We start from the raw sequence: 14,899 nt of genomic DNA, 5'->3' as shown, positions 1-14,899 counted from the left end.
AGATTCAGTAAGTCTGAGACACACAGTGCGGACAAGCGGAGTGTGTTTGACCCCCGACAGTGCAGCAAGACTGTGCAAGACTGTGTGTGCGTGTGTGTGTGTGTGTGTGTGTGTGTGTGTGTGTTGAAGCATGTCAGAGCGCTTCAGAGGCTCGGCCATGTTTCCTCTCGCTCTGTCCTTCCTATTTTTTCCCTAGCGTCCGGCCGAGCTTCCAAACACATCCGCCTTAATAAGACTGACTCGGAGCGCGCAGCTCTCTCAGCTACCCGAGTGTGACAGCACGTCAAAACGCTTCCACTACTGCCTGTCTGCTGTGTGTGTGTGTATGTGTGTGTGTACACAACTGCAACAATACAATCAATTTTATGTATGATAATCATAAACAAATAAATAACGGATATCACCACTTCCACTACGTCACATTTTCTTCTCGTAGGAATCGAGAACGTAGTGTTTATTCAAGCAGCCTCTATTGGAAATCTCTCTCTCTCTCTCTCTCTCTATTAGCACTGATTCATATGACCTCACACCCCTAGGCCACACTCACTTAACCACTGTATGTAAGTGATACTGAGTGAAAGTTTACGATTACATTTAATAACTTTCCTATTCCTTATGTTCCAATTCTCACCTTCATTATAGCAGCTATAAACTCACCTCTATATTCTCTTAATAAGAATCATTTTAACTTGGCTTGTCACGTTACCGAGACATTCATTAGCTACATGCAAAAATGAACACCTACTGTAGGTGGCGCTATAGACCATGTGACTTATAAAACACTAAGCTCCGCCTCCTGTGAGCTGTACTGTATGTTATTTCCTGTAATGTTCAGTGTGTCAGGAATGATCAGTAAACTAAGTGCTGCTGGACCAATAAAAATTAAGTTTAATCAGAAATTTATTTATTTAACAAAAAATTTATTATTAATTTATATTGAAACATGGTGAAGACACGAGGATGCGAGGACGGAATTAAACAAGTCGGTCGTGTATGGTACAAATAGATCGACGGACAGAACTTAACCCAAGGGGTGACTTCTCACCTTGTTTCCGATGTGTCTCTCCATCCCTCTACTGCCACCTAGAGATCAGATTCACACTCACATCATCTTTTTATGATGTCAAATTCAGCGGATGTGGAATTTAATTGCAGTCTCTTTTTCTCTCTCTCTCTTGCTGTTTGTCTTTCTTGCCATCTTTTTTTTTCTTCCGCAGTCTTACTCGTTTTTTTTTATTTCCCCTCTTTATTTCATGAGAATGGGATAAACAGACAATCTCTTGCTATCTTTCTCTCTACTGTATTTCTTATTGTCGGTCTGTTTCTCTGTCTTTCTTAATTCAATTCAATTCAATTCAATTTCTTCATTATTCTCTCTCTCTCTCTGTATTTTGCTCTTAATTCATCTTGATTTATTTCCATTTCTCTCTCTACATGTTTTTATCACTCCTGCTTTCTCTCACACAATCTGTTTCTCTCTCTCTCTCATTATCTCAGTCTCTCTCTATTTCATTTTTTCTCTCTATTCGATTCAATTTATTGTCTTTCTCCTTTCCTCTTTTATTGTCTGGTATTCTCTCTGTCTCTTTTTTTCTACCTGTCTCTCTCCATTTCTATCTCTTTCTCCCAGTCATTGTCTCTCTTCCTGTCTCTCTTCATCTCTCTTGCTCTCTCTCCCCCATTTTTTTTCATTCCCTGTGTCTCTTTCTGTCGTTCTCTCCTTATCTCTCTCTCTATTTCCATGTCTCTTCTGTCTTCTTCATAACTTTGTCCCCAACATTCTCTCTCCCCATATCTCTCCTCCTCTCCCTGTCTTTTCTTTCTTTCTCAGCTCTCCTTCTCTCTTTCCCAGTCTCCCTGTCCCTCTCTCTTCCTGTCTCTCTCTCCCCAGTCATTACATTTTAGTGAAAGTAACATTGACACTTGTTTCCTCAACAATCAGAACGTTGCAGCTCTGATTTCAGGAATCTGGATGTTATTAGGCTTTAATCAAACGAGAAGGACAATCAGTCCACGCAAACAGCGCCACCAGGGTTTAATAACCTACTCCCCCATGGAATCTGCAGCCTCAGGGAGAACCACGTCCTCCATCACGCTACCTCTCTCTCTGTCTCTCTATCTCTCTCCCTCTCTTTCCCAATAATACCCCACACATCTGTCAGCCCCCTTGGCAGCCCAAACTTCTGCCCCATCGATCGCAGTTATTGACCACAGAGTAGCCGCGGCTTCATAAACTGTATTGTGGTGTGAAGGAATCAGAACAAATGCCCATGGAGACCATCTCCTCCTTCACCAGCTTCAAAATGCACACACACACACACACACACACACACACACACACACACACACACACAAAATTAAAACCCTGTAAATCTACTGCTCATTTTCTCCACTGCAGCAGACTCTGAGTGAACAAACATGCTGAGACGAAAATGTAAATAAGTCAACAAAACGGTGATAACGAAGAGTGCCATCACAACCCCACAACAGAACAATGGGCTCTAGATCATGTCTGGTTCCTTGTCAGTCTCATCATTTGCACTTGTTCTAATATTAATGCTTCCGAAAGAACATATTAGAACACCAAGAAGGGAACCAGTTCAAGATATGCATCTCGTCATTGCTCCACACACTTTCAAAATGTTCCATTATAAGTTCTTTTGGACGATCTTACCTCACTAACTTGGTTCAGCTTGAATCCTTAGCTGAAAGGAAAACAAGGGCTCTGATTATTGCTTTTCGTTGAATATAGAACCTTCAAGTGGCTTCATTTTCTGCACCCTCATTGCTTTACACTCAGGGATGATCTGCATCTCCTTATTTGTTTTAAAGTACTAACCTGCCAAAAAACATTCTGCCGTTCTTGTTCACTAAACCAGGGTTCTGCATAAAGTTTTTAATAAGGTTTCCTTAATGCATAACAGACTATCTACTTATTATTCCACACTCTTAACTGGGAGTTCCTTGATGGTTCTTTTGGAGATAACCGAAAAGAATTATTATTTGGAACGTTCGATAATGGAGGAAGGCTTTATAATTCTCTCTATAGAACTTCTAATGAAGTTCCCCAGTCAGGAACTTGCTGAACTTCCTCTAAAGGGTTCTCTGGAATTTACCTTCCTAAAGAGTTTTGCTTAGAACCCATGACTCTGTATTTAGTAACTTTCAAAGAAACCCTCAAAAAAACATAATGGCTCTTTTGAAGATTAAATGATCTTACCCAATAAATGGTTCTATGCTAAACCTTTACTAAAGCTCTGCATCTCTTCATTCCTCCATACTATCAACAAAAAGAGTTCCTTAATGCTGACAGTAGTACCTTCCAAAGGCTCTTCTGTTTTGAATATTCAAAGGAAGAGAAACCTCGTATTAAGTTTCACATAGATTCCTCAAGAGGATTTTCCCAAATGTGAACAGTTTTTTAGAAAATAAACAGTTGTGTACGGAGTAGGTTCACTGTTTGTAGGGTTCTACATTAACCTTTAATGGTTTCTCCAGAAGTGAATCAACCCACGTTTTCAATTTTTTTTAAAAAAAAAAGCTTTCAAGGTGAAGCCTTTCTGAGAGAGCAACACTGTGTACGGTTCTATATAAGGCCTTTAAGAGAACAATCTTTAGGTCTGCTTCATCTTGTCATTTCTTATTTCAGTTTCTTACAAAATTAATTCAAAGATGAAGTGCTCTTACCTCCCAAAAAGGTTTATAAATGGATCATTATCCAAGAGAGAAATGATTTGTAGGCTTCTTCATGAAATCTGGAAAAAGGTGGAAAAAAGTAAATAAGAAAATGTGTTAATTCCTTGTGTGTATTTTGAAAAATTGAGTAATCTTATATTTCTCTTTGTAAATGTTTGTGTTGTAATGGTCTTCACTTTCACTTTCATTTATTGCCTTGCAGAATATTACCTTTAGCTACAGTATAGAATTAATTAAAAATTATAATCAAATTCTAATCAGCTATTTCTATTGCGAATAAAATTATTATTCATTAAAAAAATAACTGCTAATTAACATTAAATATAAATTAAATGATAAAATACATCAAGGAAAAAAATAATTTAAAAATTACATGCTAATAGCCAAAGTAAAAATAAATATTAAAAAGCAAACATAGAAATTATATGTTAATAAATGTCAAATCATGAAATTTGCTAATAAACAAAAGAGAAAATAACTAATGTAATAATTGATAGTTAATGAAAATTAAATGTAAATATATAAAAAATGAAAACATAAATGCTCATGAATTTTAATTCAAAATTAAAATACTAATGAAGATTAATGCTAACGAACTAAAAATCAAAATTCAAATGGTATTAAATGCTAATAAACAAAGTAATAAAAGAAATATTAGTGAACATAAATATACAAATGTAAGGCCAATACATTTAAAATGATAAAATATTTCCTCATGAACTTAAATAAAACAAATTAAATTGCTAATTAACATACTTTTAGGTTAATTAAACAGTAATAAAGTAAAATATGAATAAATTTGGAAAATAAATCCAAATAAACTTACATTTAAACCATAAAAGGACAGTAAAAATGTTTGAGAATTATGCTTATTACCTAACATTTATAATCGGAATTCTACATAAGTTATATTTTAAATACTAGGATGTTTATGAGGCCGACGTCCGTGTTACATAAACAGACATGTTCTGATTGTTATGAAGATGTTTTGGATGTAAGTATCAGCTGCACACACACTTGTTGCTTGTGTGTGTGTGTGTGTGTGTGTGTGTGTGTGTGTGTGTGTGTGTATATATATCTCCACAGTGCTGGTGTTCTGCCATGTGAACTCACAGTCCAGGCCATAATGCTCCCTTTAGGCCGACTGAGAAGAGAAGCGAGACACAGAACTCTGACGCACAGCCGCTTGCAGCACCGTGGAGCGGTTTAAGAATTAATGTGCGAGCCTTGCAGGATTAAACAGGGTTACAGTCAGAGCCGAGACCATCCAGAACCAGCAGGGGGGCTTTTTTCGGCTCTGCTCCCATCTCCGAGGATGCTGCAGGCTTCCTTCTCAGGCAAGTGTACACACACACTGTTTTGTTCTACTCTTCTCGCCTTTGTGTTTTTGCTTTTGTTTTTTCAGTTGTTTTGGGGCCGTGGAGGGAAACGGGGCCTCGTAAGCCGGTTTGTCATTTAAATTGTATGAAACTGCTGAAGACGAGCAGCAGGGCTGCAGATGGGCCCGAGCTCATTCTGCATTCACTGCCCTCGAGCTGCACGCATGAAGCTCCACCACTACTGGGCTGGTTCTTTCTCACTCACACACACACACACACACACACACCGAGGGTCAGATACACCACTTTAACCATTACACTTTTCATGCTATTCAGAGATACCTTTATTTATTATTTCATATCCACATATAAAATCTTTATTTTTTTAAATAAATTTAGCTCAATATACAACTACTGAAGTTCCTCAGGGGTGTATTTTCTCTCTCTCTCTCTCTCTCTCTCTCTCTCTCTCTCTCACTCACTCTCTCTCTCTGTTATATTTTCTAATAACATTCTCATATTTTATGTTATTGAAAACAATTTAGTTCCCCTTCTCACTTACAGTAAACACGGATTCCCTCATCAACTTTTCTTTTTCTAAAAAAAATCACTAAATTGTAATTCCTGTCCTTAAGATGTTGGGTTTTACATAGCATATTTAATAGGACTCCATCTTTATATCTACACGTTCCTCATATCTTTAACTCTATTCATTAAAATTGGTTCCTTATGGGTTCTTTCGAAGATTAAGTGTTCTTACCATCGCTATAAGATTAATGTTCTTTAGGTTTCTTTACAGAACCTTTAAGAGGATCCATTTCCCAATTGCACCACTAAGGAAATGGTTTATTAGGTCAACACTCCTTACATAAACGTTAATAACAAGTAATAAGATTTGCAAAAGTCCCTGTGATCTAATTCTATTGCTGTAGGTCCTCAGAATCACAGTAAAGGGTTATGCTGTCACAGACCTGAAAAGCCTGGGGAATCCTCTGCTCAAGTAATGTCTGGAGCGCCTTTGTGACTGGCGACTAGTAGAAAAACTTACACAGTGATCAGAAAGATCATAACCTGAAACCCAAAACAAAGGACAATATAGAAAAGAAACTAAGAAAAAAAGCCCCTCATGAAAAGCTGCTGCCAAAAAACACACAGTGTAGCCATAACTGGAAAGAGAAATGCACTGAGTTCCAGCACTCTGTTCAGAACACCAGTGATAACCAATGAGCCCTGGACGTCTGCTGTAAAACCCTGTTTCAATTTAAACAAACAAACAAAAATGTCTGTAGACGTCTTAGCACCCTTGTTATGATTACTGGGCATGAAATCATCATTAACATGGTTGTCTTTACTGTCATTGGCATTTTGCCCTATGGGCATTAGAATTACAATTACAGTCCTTGGTGCTGGCATTACTGTTATTGGTATAACTGTCATTATCCTCAAATGTCATTGGACTTAAGCTAATTGGCATTACCTTCATTGTCGTACTGTTATTGACATTGTCATTCCAATTATTGTTATTAACATTACAGTTATTGGGATTATCATCATCTTCCCTGGCTTTTCCATTTCAGTTATTGGCATAACCATTACCCTCATTGGCATTACCCTCATTGGCATTACATTCATTGGCATTGGCATGGCAATTATTGGCATTACACTCATTGGCATGACAGTTATTGCTGTTACCATTGCAAACATTTGTATTTACTTCTTTGTCATTATCATTATTGGAATTAATATCATTAACATTACTGGCATTAAAATTATTAGCAGTGATATAGTGCAGACTATATTATTATTATTATTATTATTATTGTTGTTGTTGTTGTTGTTGTTGTTAATGTTATTATTATTGTTGTTGTTGATGATGTTAGCTTAATTTTTTTTTTCCCAATAACAGTTTAGCAAGATGAAGATAAAGCTCTAAGATGTTGGGGGAGGTTCTGTTTCAGATTTTTACCTAAATTGGAAAAAAAAAAATACTAAAACTAATTTTTCCAGCACAATCCTTTAGGTCTCAATTTCTCTAAAGAATGTGAGCAGTCATTTTTAAAAAAAAAATTTTTTCTATCTTCCAAGAATGAGATGACACTCAGCGCCATGTGAAAAACGAGAGGAGATATGGGTTTTGCTCAGAGGCTTTGTTGGTTTTATATTTTTATTCTCTTAGGATGGTTTGTATTGGTTTACATAAAAAGAATATCAACTACTCATAATTTAAGAACAATAGTCCTAGTTGTCTTGCTCCTTGAGCATAGGGACATTTGGACTAAATATGGCTAAGCGGTGACCAGCTTTAATAATTACATCCACTTGCAGAAAAAAACAGGGTCCGAGTCGTGCTGTAACACCTCATAATTCTCCTTTACTGAAAGAATTTTTTTAACTCGACAGCGATGGAAAGGCCAGCAGGAGCGGTGAATCATGTTCAGGCCTGCTGTGTGTCAGTGCTGTCATTATAGACACAGAGAAATGAGCTACAGCAGGGAATTATTAGCAGAACGTAATGTCACTATGTTGATGACTCGGCATTGAGGCTTCATGTCTTTTCCACATCGTTGAGGTTTTGCGAACTCTCAAGAATTTTATGGCGCAGTCCTGGGAAGTCTTGTGGGTTTTTTTTTTCTCCTGTTGCTGGACATGGTAATGTCTCACAATGTGTGTGTGTGTGTGTGTGTGTGTGTGTGTGTGTGTCAACTTAACATCTTTTCTTTGGCTGCTCAGTGATAATATTTCAGCTCCATGTCGCCGTCATGCTAAAGTAGGGCCTCCAAACAGTGTACTCCTGAGAGGAAGAGCCGGCTAAATGAAGTTCCTGCTGTAATTCCACACCATGCAGGAGACTTTCGGGTAAAACTGTTAGGTTGTGGCTTAAAAATGCATGTGTGTGGTCCAAATGAGAAAGAAAAAGTCCCTGAACATCGAGACCTAACCTAAAAACCATCACAGAGAGGCTTAGGTTAAAGCAACTAAGAGGACACATACAGTACCACGTTTAAGAAATGTAAATGTCTATTGAAATCGAGCTACAAGGCTAATGTAGTTAATAACTAATGAGCACTTATTGACACCAGTTTGACATCATGCAAAAAACATAAGAGCTAGCACAACACTATTTAAACCTGAGACTTATCTCCTTTTTCTATGCCATTTATTAAATAATCATACCCTTTTAGAAAGTTTATTTACTCATTAATCTATCCCAGGCAAAATGTTACATTTTACAGTAGTTCAAAGAAGCAGACTAAACACAGCAATTACAAAAACACTCCAAAATATAAACAACCAAGAGACCCTGATTTCCGTATGCATTAAAAACACAAGTGCAGAAGTAAGACTAAAGAGTGCCTGTGAATCAGGAAGTGACTATACACAGGTGAGCTAGTTAAACAGGAAGTGACTGTAGGGTATCTAGTGATTGTGATCTCTAGTGATCAGTGAGACACGATAACAAGGTTACCAACAAACAATGGATATCACAGCTAAGGCTGTATTCACGCTATCAACCTGAAGTGACTTAAATCTGTTTTTTGACCCTGATTTGACACATATTTAAAAAAAAAAAATGTGTTATTATGTTAGGGCTGTATGAACAAACAAATCAAACATATTTCAGATCTACATCTACATCTAAGCATTTGGCAGACGCCCTTATCCAGAGCGACTTACATTTTTTTATCTCATTATACATCTGAGCAATTGAGGGCTAAGGGCCTTGCTCAAGGGCCCAACAGTGGCAACTTGGTGGTTGTCGAGTTTGAACCTGGGATTTTCTGAACCATAGTCCAATGCCTTAACCACTGAGCTACCTCTGACCTCAGATCAGATCTGAGTCATTTTCGTATGTGGTCCTAGATCGGCTACATATCCAATATGTGGTCATGTGACTTAAATGAGAACGGGCAAATCAGAAATTCACTTGACTTTGTGCCTCTGTGCATGTGTATGGCTCCGATCTCATCAGTCAGTGCTGGCAGCACGGGGATTTCATAGCAATGCTAGCAACAGCTGCTAAAACAGCTAAAGCGAGACGTCTGGCTTTCTTCATTCTTCTGGACGTCAACAAATACAGCCTACTAACTGCTCACTGTCCTCCACAGCAAAACCCCAAGCAGATTTAGCTCAAAGCTTATCCTTTGATTGAAATAAATGAGTGCTCACACAAATATGATGTTTTTTAATAAAGGAGGATTTACACTTATGCTAACTGATCTTATCTAGAATTATCCTAAACTTCATAGCTACGTTAGGGTTAGTGGAAAAGTAAAAGAGCAGACTGCTCCGAACACATCCCAGGTAATAGACTACATTTAGAGTCAACGGGACTCCGTGGACATTCCACTTGCGACCTCACAGTTCCTTTAAAAAGAGGGGGCAAACTGTCACCTCTGAATCTGGAAGTGGAGCACCACTACATCACCGAGACGAAAGAGCAAAAGAACCAATAAGGCAAAAGAGCAGTCCAACAAATCAGCATTTTTTTAAAGCCGCTTGTCACCTCGTAATGTCCTCAGCAGGACAAAGTGCTGACCTCGGGGAAAGCAGAGACGACTTCCAGAAATTCCCCCGCTGTCCTGACGTATTTCTGCCCCATTCCAAATGAAACACATATAAATCTGTCTGCACACAATTCTACAAAACCTCACACACTCTAGAGACACACACATACACACACATGTCCCTACAGCCCCTAAACACGACAGCCTGCTGCTTGACTATGACTCATTAGCCCCCTGTTCTGGTTAGGTCAACATTTTACTAAAAGTGGAACAATTGTAAAAGTCTAAAAATATAGATTTTAACATTATTATCTTGGCTCAAGTCTGAAGAGGGGTTTTAACACTCTATTTCCATCACTAAGGGGATTTTATAGTAAATGTTACAGCTGTGTTGGTAGAAAATCAGAGAAAAAGAGGGGGAAAAGACAGACTGGAACATTTCAAAGTAGCAAAAATGACATACAGCTAAAAGAAATTGAGTTAAGTGTAGTCAAAATGTTCTACGCTTGTTTTTTGTTGTTGTTGTTGTTGTTGTTGTTGTTGTTGTTGTAGTCACAGTGCTAATGTACCGTAGCTAGCATGTAATGCACAGGAGCGACATCTCTGTATTTATTTTCTTGGTTCAGACAACATTGTTAATTTGTTTGTAAGTGAATTTTTTCACAGTATATTATTGGGTAAAAGTGCAAGGATGGTGTACAGTGTATTTACACAATAAAGTATAAAGTGTGCATCAGGTGGCGTCTAGGAGGCAAGTCTAGCCTCCTAAACCTAATCACTAAAGGAAACATTTCAATTTTCCAAAATTAATGTCACAGTGCTCAGTTACTTATTGTAAGCATTGTTTTTTTAGAAATGTAAAAATAATCATTAAAATAAATGCAGTTTATTACACAGTTATATTTATTATAAATTATGCAATAGTAACTATGCTATAAGAAGAATTCATAATATTTAAAACCAATGCCAAAAAAAAAAGAAACCAAATTCTGTTCTGCAATGTCCATGATTGAGACAAAATACTACAAAATGTTATACCTTTATGCCACATTGTAAAGCTGTACACATTTGCCAAGCAATACAGAACTTTACAGTCACAGCACTAGACAATATGTGTTACAACTTTACATCCAGCCACAAAGATTACAACACAACTTACTGTAACAACATCCTACAATTTCTTGACAACATATGACAATCTTTTTAACTTTATAACATATTACAATCTTTTCACCTTGACAAAATACTATAAAGCTTTACAGTTTTACAACATAAAAGGAACATTGTACAACTACAGCAAAATAAAAAAGTTTTATTCTATATATATTCTATTCTATAATATATAATTGGTAATGACTTTAACGATTCTACTATATAATACAAAGCTTGGGGCCAAAGTTTAGAAACACTTTAGAAAATACAACACAACAAAATACACTATTTATTTTTGGATAACATATTGTAAACTTTTGCAACATAATTCAAAACATCACATCATAAAATACAAAATTCTATTATTTTACAACATACAACTACAATATTTGTTGTAAAATTTGCAATATAAAACAAAATAAAAAACACTGAAACAGGATTTCACAACTTTACACCAAATTTGCAAACAAAAAAAAAGATTCTGCTACATAATACAAAGCTTAAGAACATAACTAACATAACTTTTACTAAAAATCGTGACAACATATTGCACATTAACTGTACAATATATTTTTACAGTATAAACTATACAACTTTCTTACAACAAATTGTTGTGATTTTATACAAACTGAAAAATTAACAAACAAAAAATACTGCAACAAAATTGTACACAATTTGTACATGTACAACCTGTACAAAATTTGTTAACATACAACACCCAGCATTGCAAACCTTACATACAGAATAATAAACATTTGTATTTGTAAAATGTACAAAAAGTAATACATTTCAGTACAGTAATACACAATTATGCTTGTAAACTGATGTATTTTTGGTTAAAAAAAAGAATAAATTTTTAGTTAAAATAAGGAACAGTGTATTTAAATTTCAGAAAAAGCTACAACTGCAATTAGCATCTTTACATATATACAATAATCTACATCTAATCTAATGTAGATGTGTTTTATGTTTAAAAAGTGCTTTAAAACATGTTTATTAGAAGGTTGATTATAGGCCATTATATAGTACAAGTGGTCTCTCTTGAGTTAAGATCATCATATTTATAAATGATATAAAATCGGAATGTAGTTTAAGGCAGATTTTTGTGGGGTAAAAAAAATTCCAGTAATACAGGTGCTCAATGCTGGTTAAATTACATTAGTGTTGTAGCTCCAGTACAAAGCCAGAGATGCAAATATCAGACAGCAAACTGTCTTAACTGTTTGACTACATTTCATGTTTTTTTTTTTTTTCCAAACATTTCCCTTAAGCTAAACTACCCTTCTGTGGGGCAGATGTGAGCTGTACATGTGGATTTATATGTTTAAACACTTTTGTCCGCAGTGTTTCTCCCCCGCGGGATGGCTGGGCTTCAGGAGCACAATAGCAGCAGCCAGCAGCAGGACTTCCTGAGCCAGAGGCAGGGTTTCGATGGCTGAACTATAATTATAACCTCCAGCACCGGGAGCACAATTTGAGTAGGAAGTCTGTCTGCGGCCCAGAAATTACCATCTTCTGCATTTTCATTAGGTGGGAAAGGTTCCTCGGGTTCTCCAAACTCACCACTGCTCGGTCTAAAGGTCTGTGTGCAGCGGAACAGGAACTGTTTTTATTTTCATCATTTATTAAATACTAATCTGAGCTTTTCTTCGGTCTCAGATGTATTATTGAAAAATACACAATATACCAGTGAGAGGCGCAGACTGCTTAGGTTTTTATTTACTAAATACATTTTGATTTTAAGAGAAATGTTCCTTGACAATGTTGACAACGTTGACTATATAAAAGTTAATATTCGCCACTGTGTCATGCAACAGTTGGCTTTATATGGTATTTTGGAGAAAGTTGGGGATAAATTGTGAATGCTAAAACAAGATTCTCATCTCTTTCCTTTAAAAATATTTGAAAAATGTTAAACTCTATATTTCTCTGTTTTTGGTTTTTTTGCAGGGTCAAATCGGCCATAAAACCAGTAGTAACCACAGATCAAAGTACTCATTAGTGAACGTGTAAAGCTAAAGTGGCGTTTCATGAAAACACTCTTGGGTCAAGAGACAGCATTATATAGCCATGTTAGTGTCAGACTCAGAATCCTGTACTTTAGAAAATGTGAAGAATCAGAACTACAGTAAGGGGGGATTGAGTTGTTGCGGTAGGCTAGGGTGTGTATGGACGTGTGTATATTTATGAGCCCCATGTAGCTCATTTCACATCTCATTGCTGTGATTTGTGTTTTATTTACCGTCCTCGTGGCCTCTCGCTGCTCCTTGTGGTGTGTTTGTTTGTTTGGGTGAAGAGCATGGGTCTGAGCATGCACTGCAAAGAGCAAGGAAAAAGAGGGCTAAAAAGAAGAAAGGGTAAAAAAAAAGAGACAAAGCAAAAGAGGGAGGGAACTGAAGGTAAAGGCAATCAAAGGCAAATGCGAATGCACAAAATAAAATGAGAAATAATGAAAACAATGTGAAAAAAATCAGCAAAAGGAAAGAAAGAAAGAAAGAAAGGAAGAAAGAAAGAAAGAAAGAAAGAAAGAAAGAAAGAAAGAAAGAAAGAAAGAAAGATGGAAGTGAGACATACAGGGTGTAAGAAAGACATTTAAAGGAGTGAATGAGACAAAAATGGGAGTGAGTAAGATACATGGAGGAGAGAGCGAGAAAGACAAGGAGACACACAAAGGAGTAAGTGAGATACATGGTGGAGGCGGCGGGACACATAAAGAAGAGAGTGAGATACATGATACTGTGAGTGAGACACATAAAGTAATAATTGAAATACATAAAAAAGGGGGAGACAAATGAAAAAGAGATGAAAGTACACTCTTTGAGACATGGATTAGAGTGAAACACATGGAGAAGTGAGTGAAAAAGACATGTAAAAGAATGAGTGAGACAGCTAAGAGAGGGAGTGAGACAGGAAGGAATAAGTAAGACACACTGGAGAGGACTGTAAGTGATACGTGGAGGAGAGTGTGAGATACACTGGGAAGTGAGTGAGACACATGGAGGAGTGAGTGAAAAGACATGTGAGGGAGGGAGACACATGAAGTGGTGAGTGAGACACATAAGGGGAGGGGGGTGAGAAACATGAAGGAAAGAGTAAAACCCCCTGGGGAGTGAGTGAGGCACATGTAGAAGACAGTGAGACACAGAAGAGTAGGTATGATCCCAGAAGAGTGAGATAAATGGAGTAGTCATCGAGACACCTGAGGAATGAGACGACAGCGTCAACAGGGAGAGGAAAGAAAATTCCTTGGGCAGAATGTCAAAGCACACCCTGTCTTTTTTTCTCTACCTAAGGGACACATTAACATCTTGAGTCCAACATCCCGACTGCCACTCCTTACACAGACTTACACTCTCACACACATACACACACGGTCTTTGTTGTTGGGCCTCCCGGGTCGGTGCTGTGTCCCCTCACAGCCTTGCTTCGGTTTGGTCTCACGCCCAGTCCTGATTAAATCAAGCTGTTTTGCTTGAGTCAGAGTGGGAGGCCAACACACACACACACACACACACACACACACACACACATATACACATGCGCGCACAGCACATCAGTGACACACTGTTCCACTTGAGTCACTTACACACAGACACAAACACAGACACACACACAGACACACACACACACACTGGTCCTGTTCTACACACAGAGAGGGAAACTGAATCTCAACGCCGGAGAAAAACACATAAATCTAAATCAGACATGAGGACGTGAGGAAAAGTCCCGCCGTCTTCTTAACACATTCCGGCTCGGCTAGGCTCGGCTCAGCTGTAATGTCAGGAGAAAGGTCGGGACACGGGAAATCCCGAGCACGCTCCAAGGGAAAAATGGCTCTGATGGTAACCTGCAGCACAGACACTGTTTTACACACACACACACACACACACACACACCTGAGAACTACACTCATATCCTGAAAGCTGGACCTAAACTAGAACAAGTTTTCCGAACCATATCAAAGAAGTGACGGATGGAGGAGAGGCAGGAAAAGTGATATAGAAGTAAAAAGAATGTGGAACTATTCCCTATCATCCTCTCTCCCTCTCTCTCTTACTCAGTTTTTCATTCTCTTACTCTTCCTTACTTTTTTACCTTTTCTTCCTCTCTCTCTCCCTCTTTCTCTCGCTTGCTCTTTCTCAGAAACTGAAAACTGAAAGAAGAGACAAACAGAGAGATAGGTGCAGGAGAGAGAAGTGTGTAAACCCTCTGTCACAGGGGACTGCT

Source organism: Clarias gariepinus, chromosome 8, assembly GCF_024256425.1.
Source record: "Clarias gariepinus isolate MV-2021 ecotype Netherlands chromosome 8, CGAR_prim_01v2, whole genome shotgun sequence".
NCBI lineage: Eukaryota > Metazoa > Chordata > Actinopteri > Siluriformes > Clariidae > Clarias > Clarias gariepinus.
Note: the sequence above shows the minus strand (reverse complement) of the source record.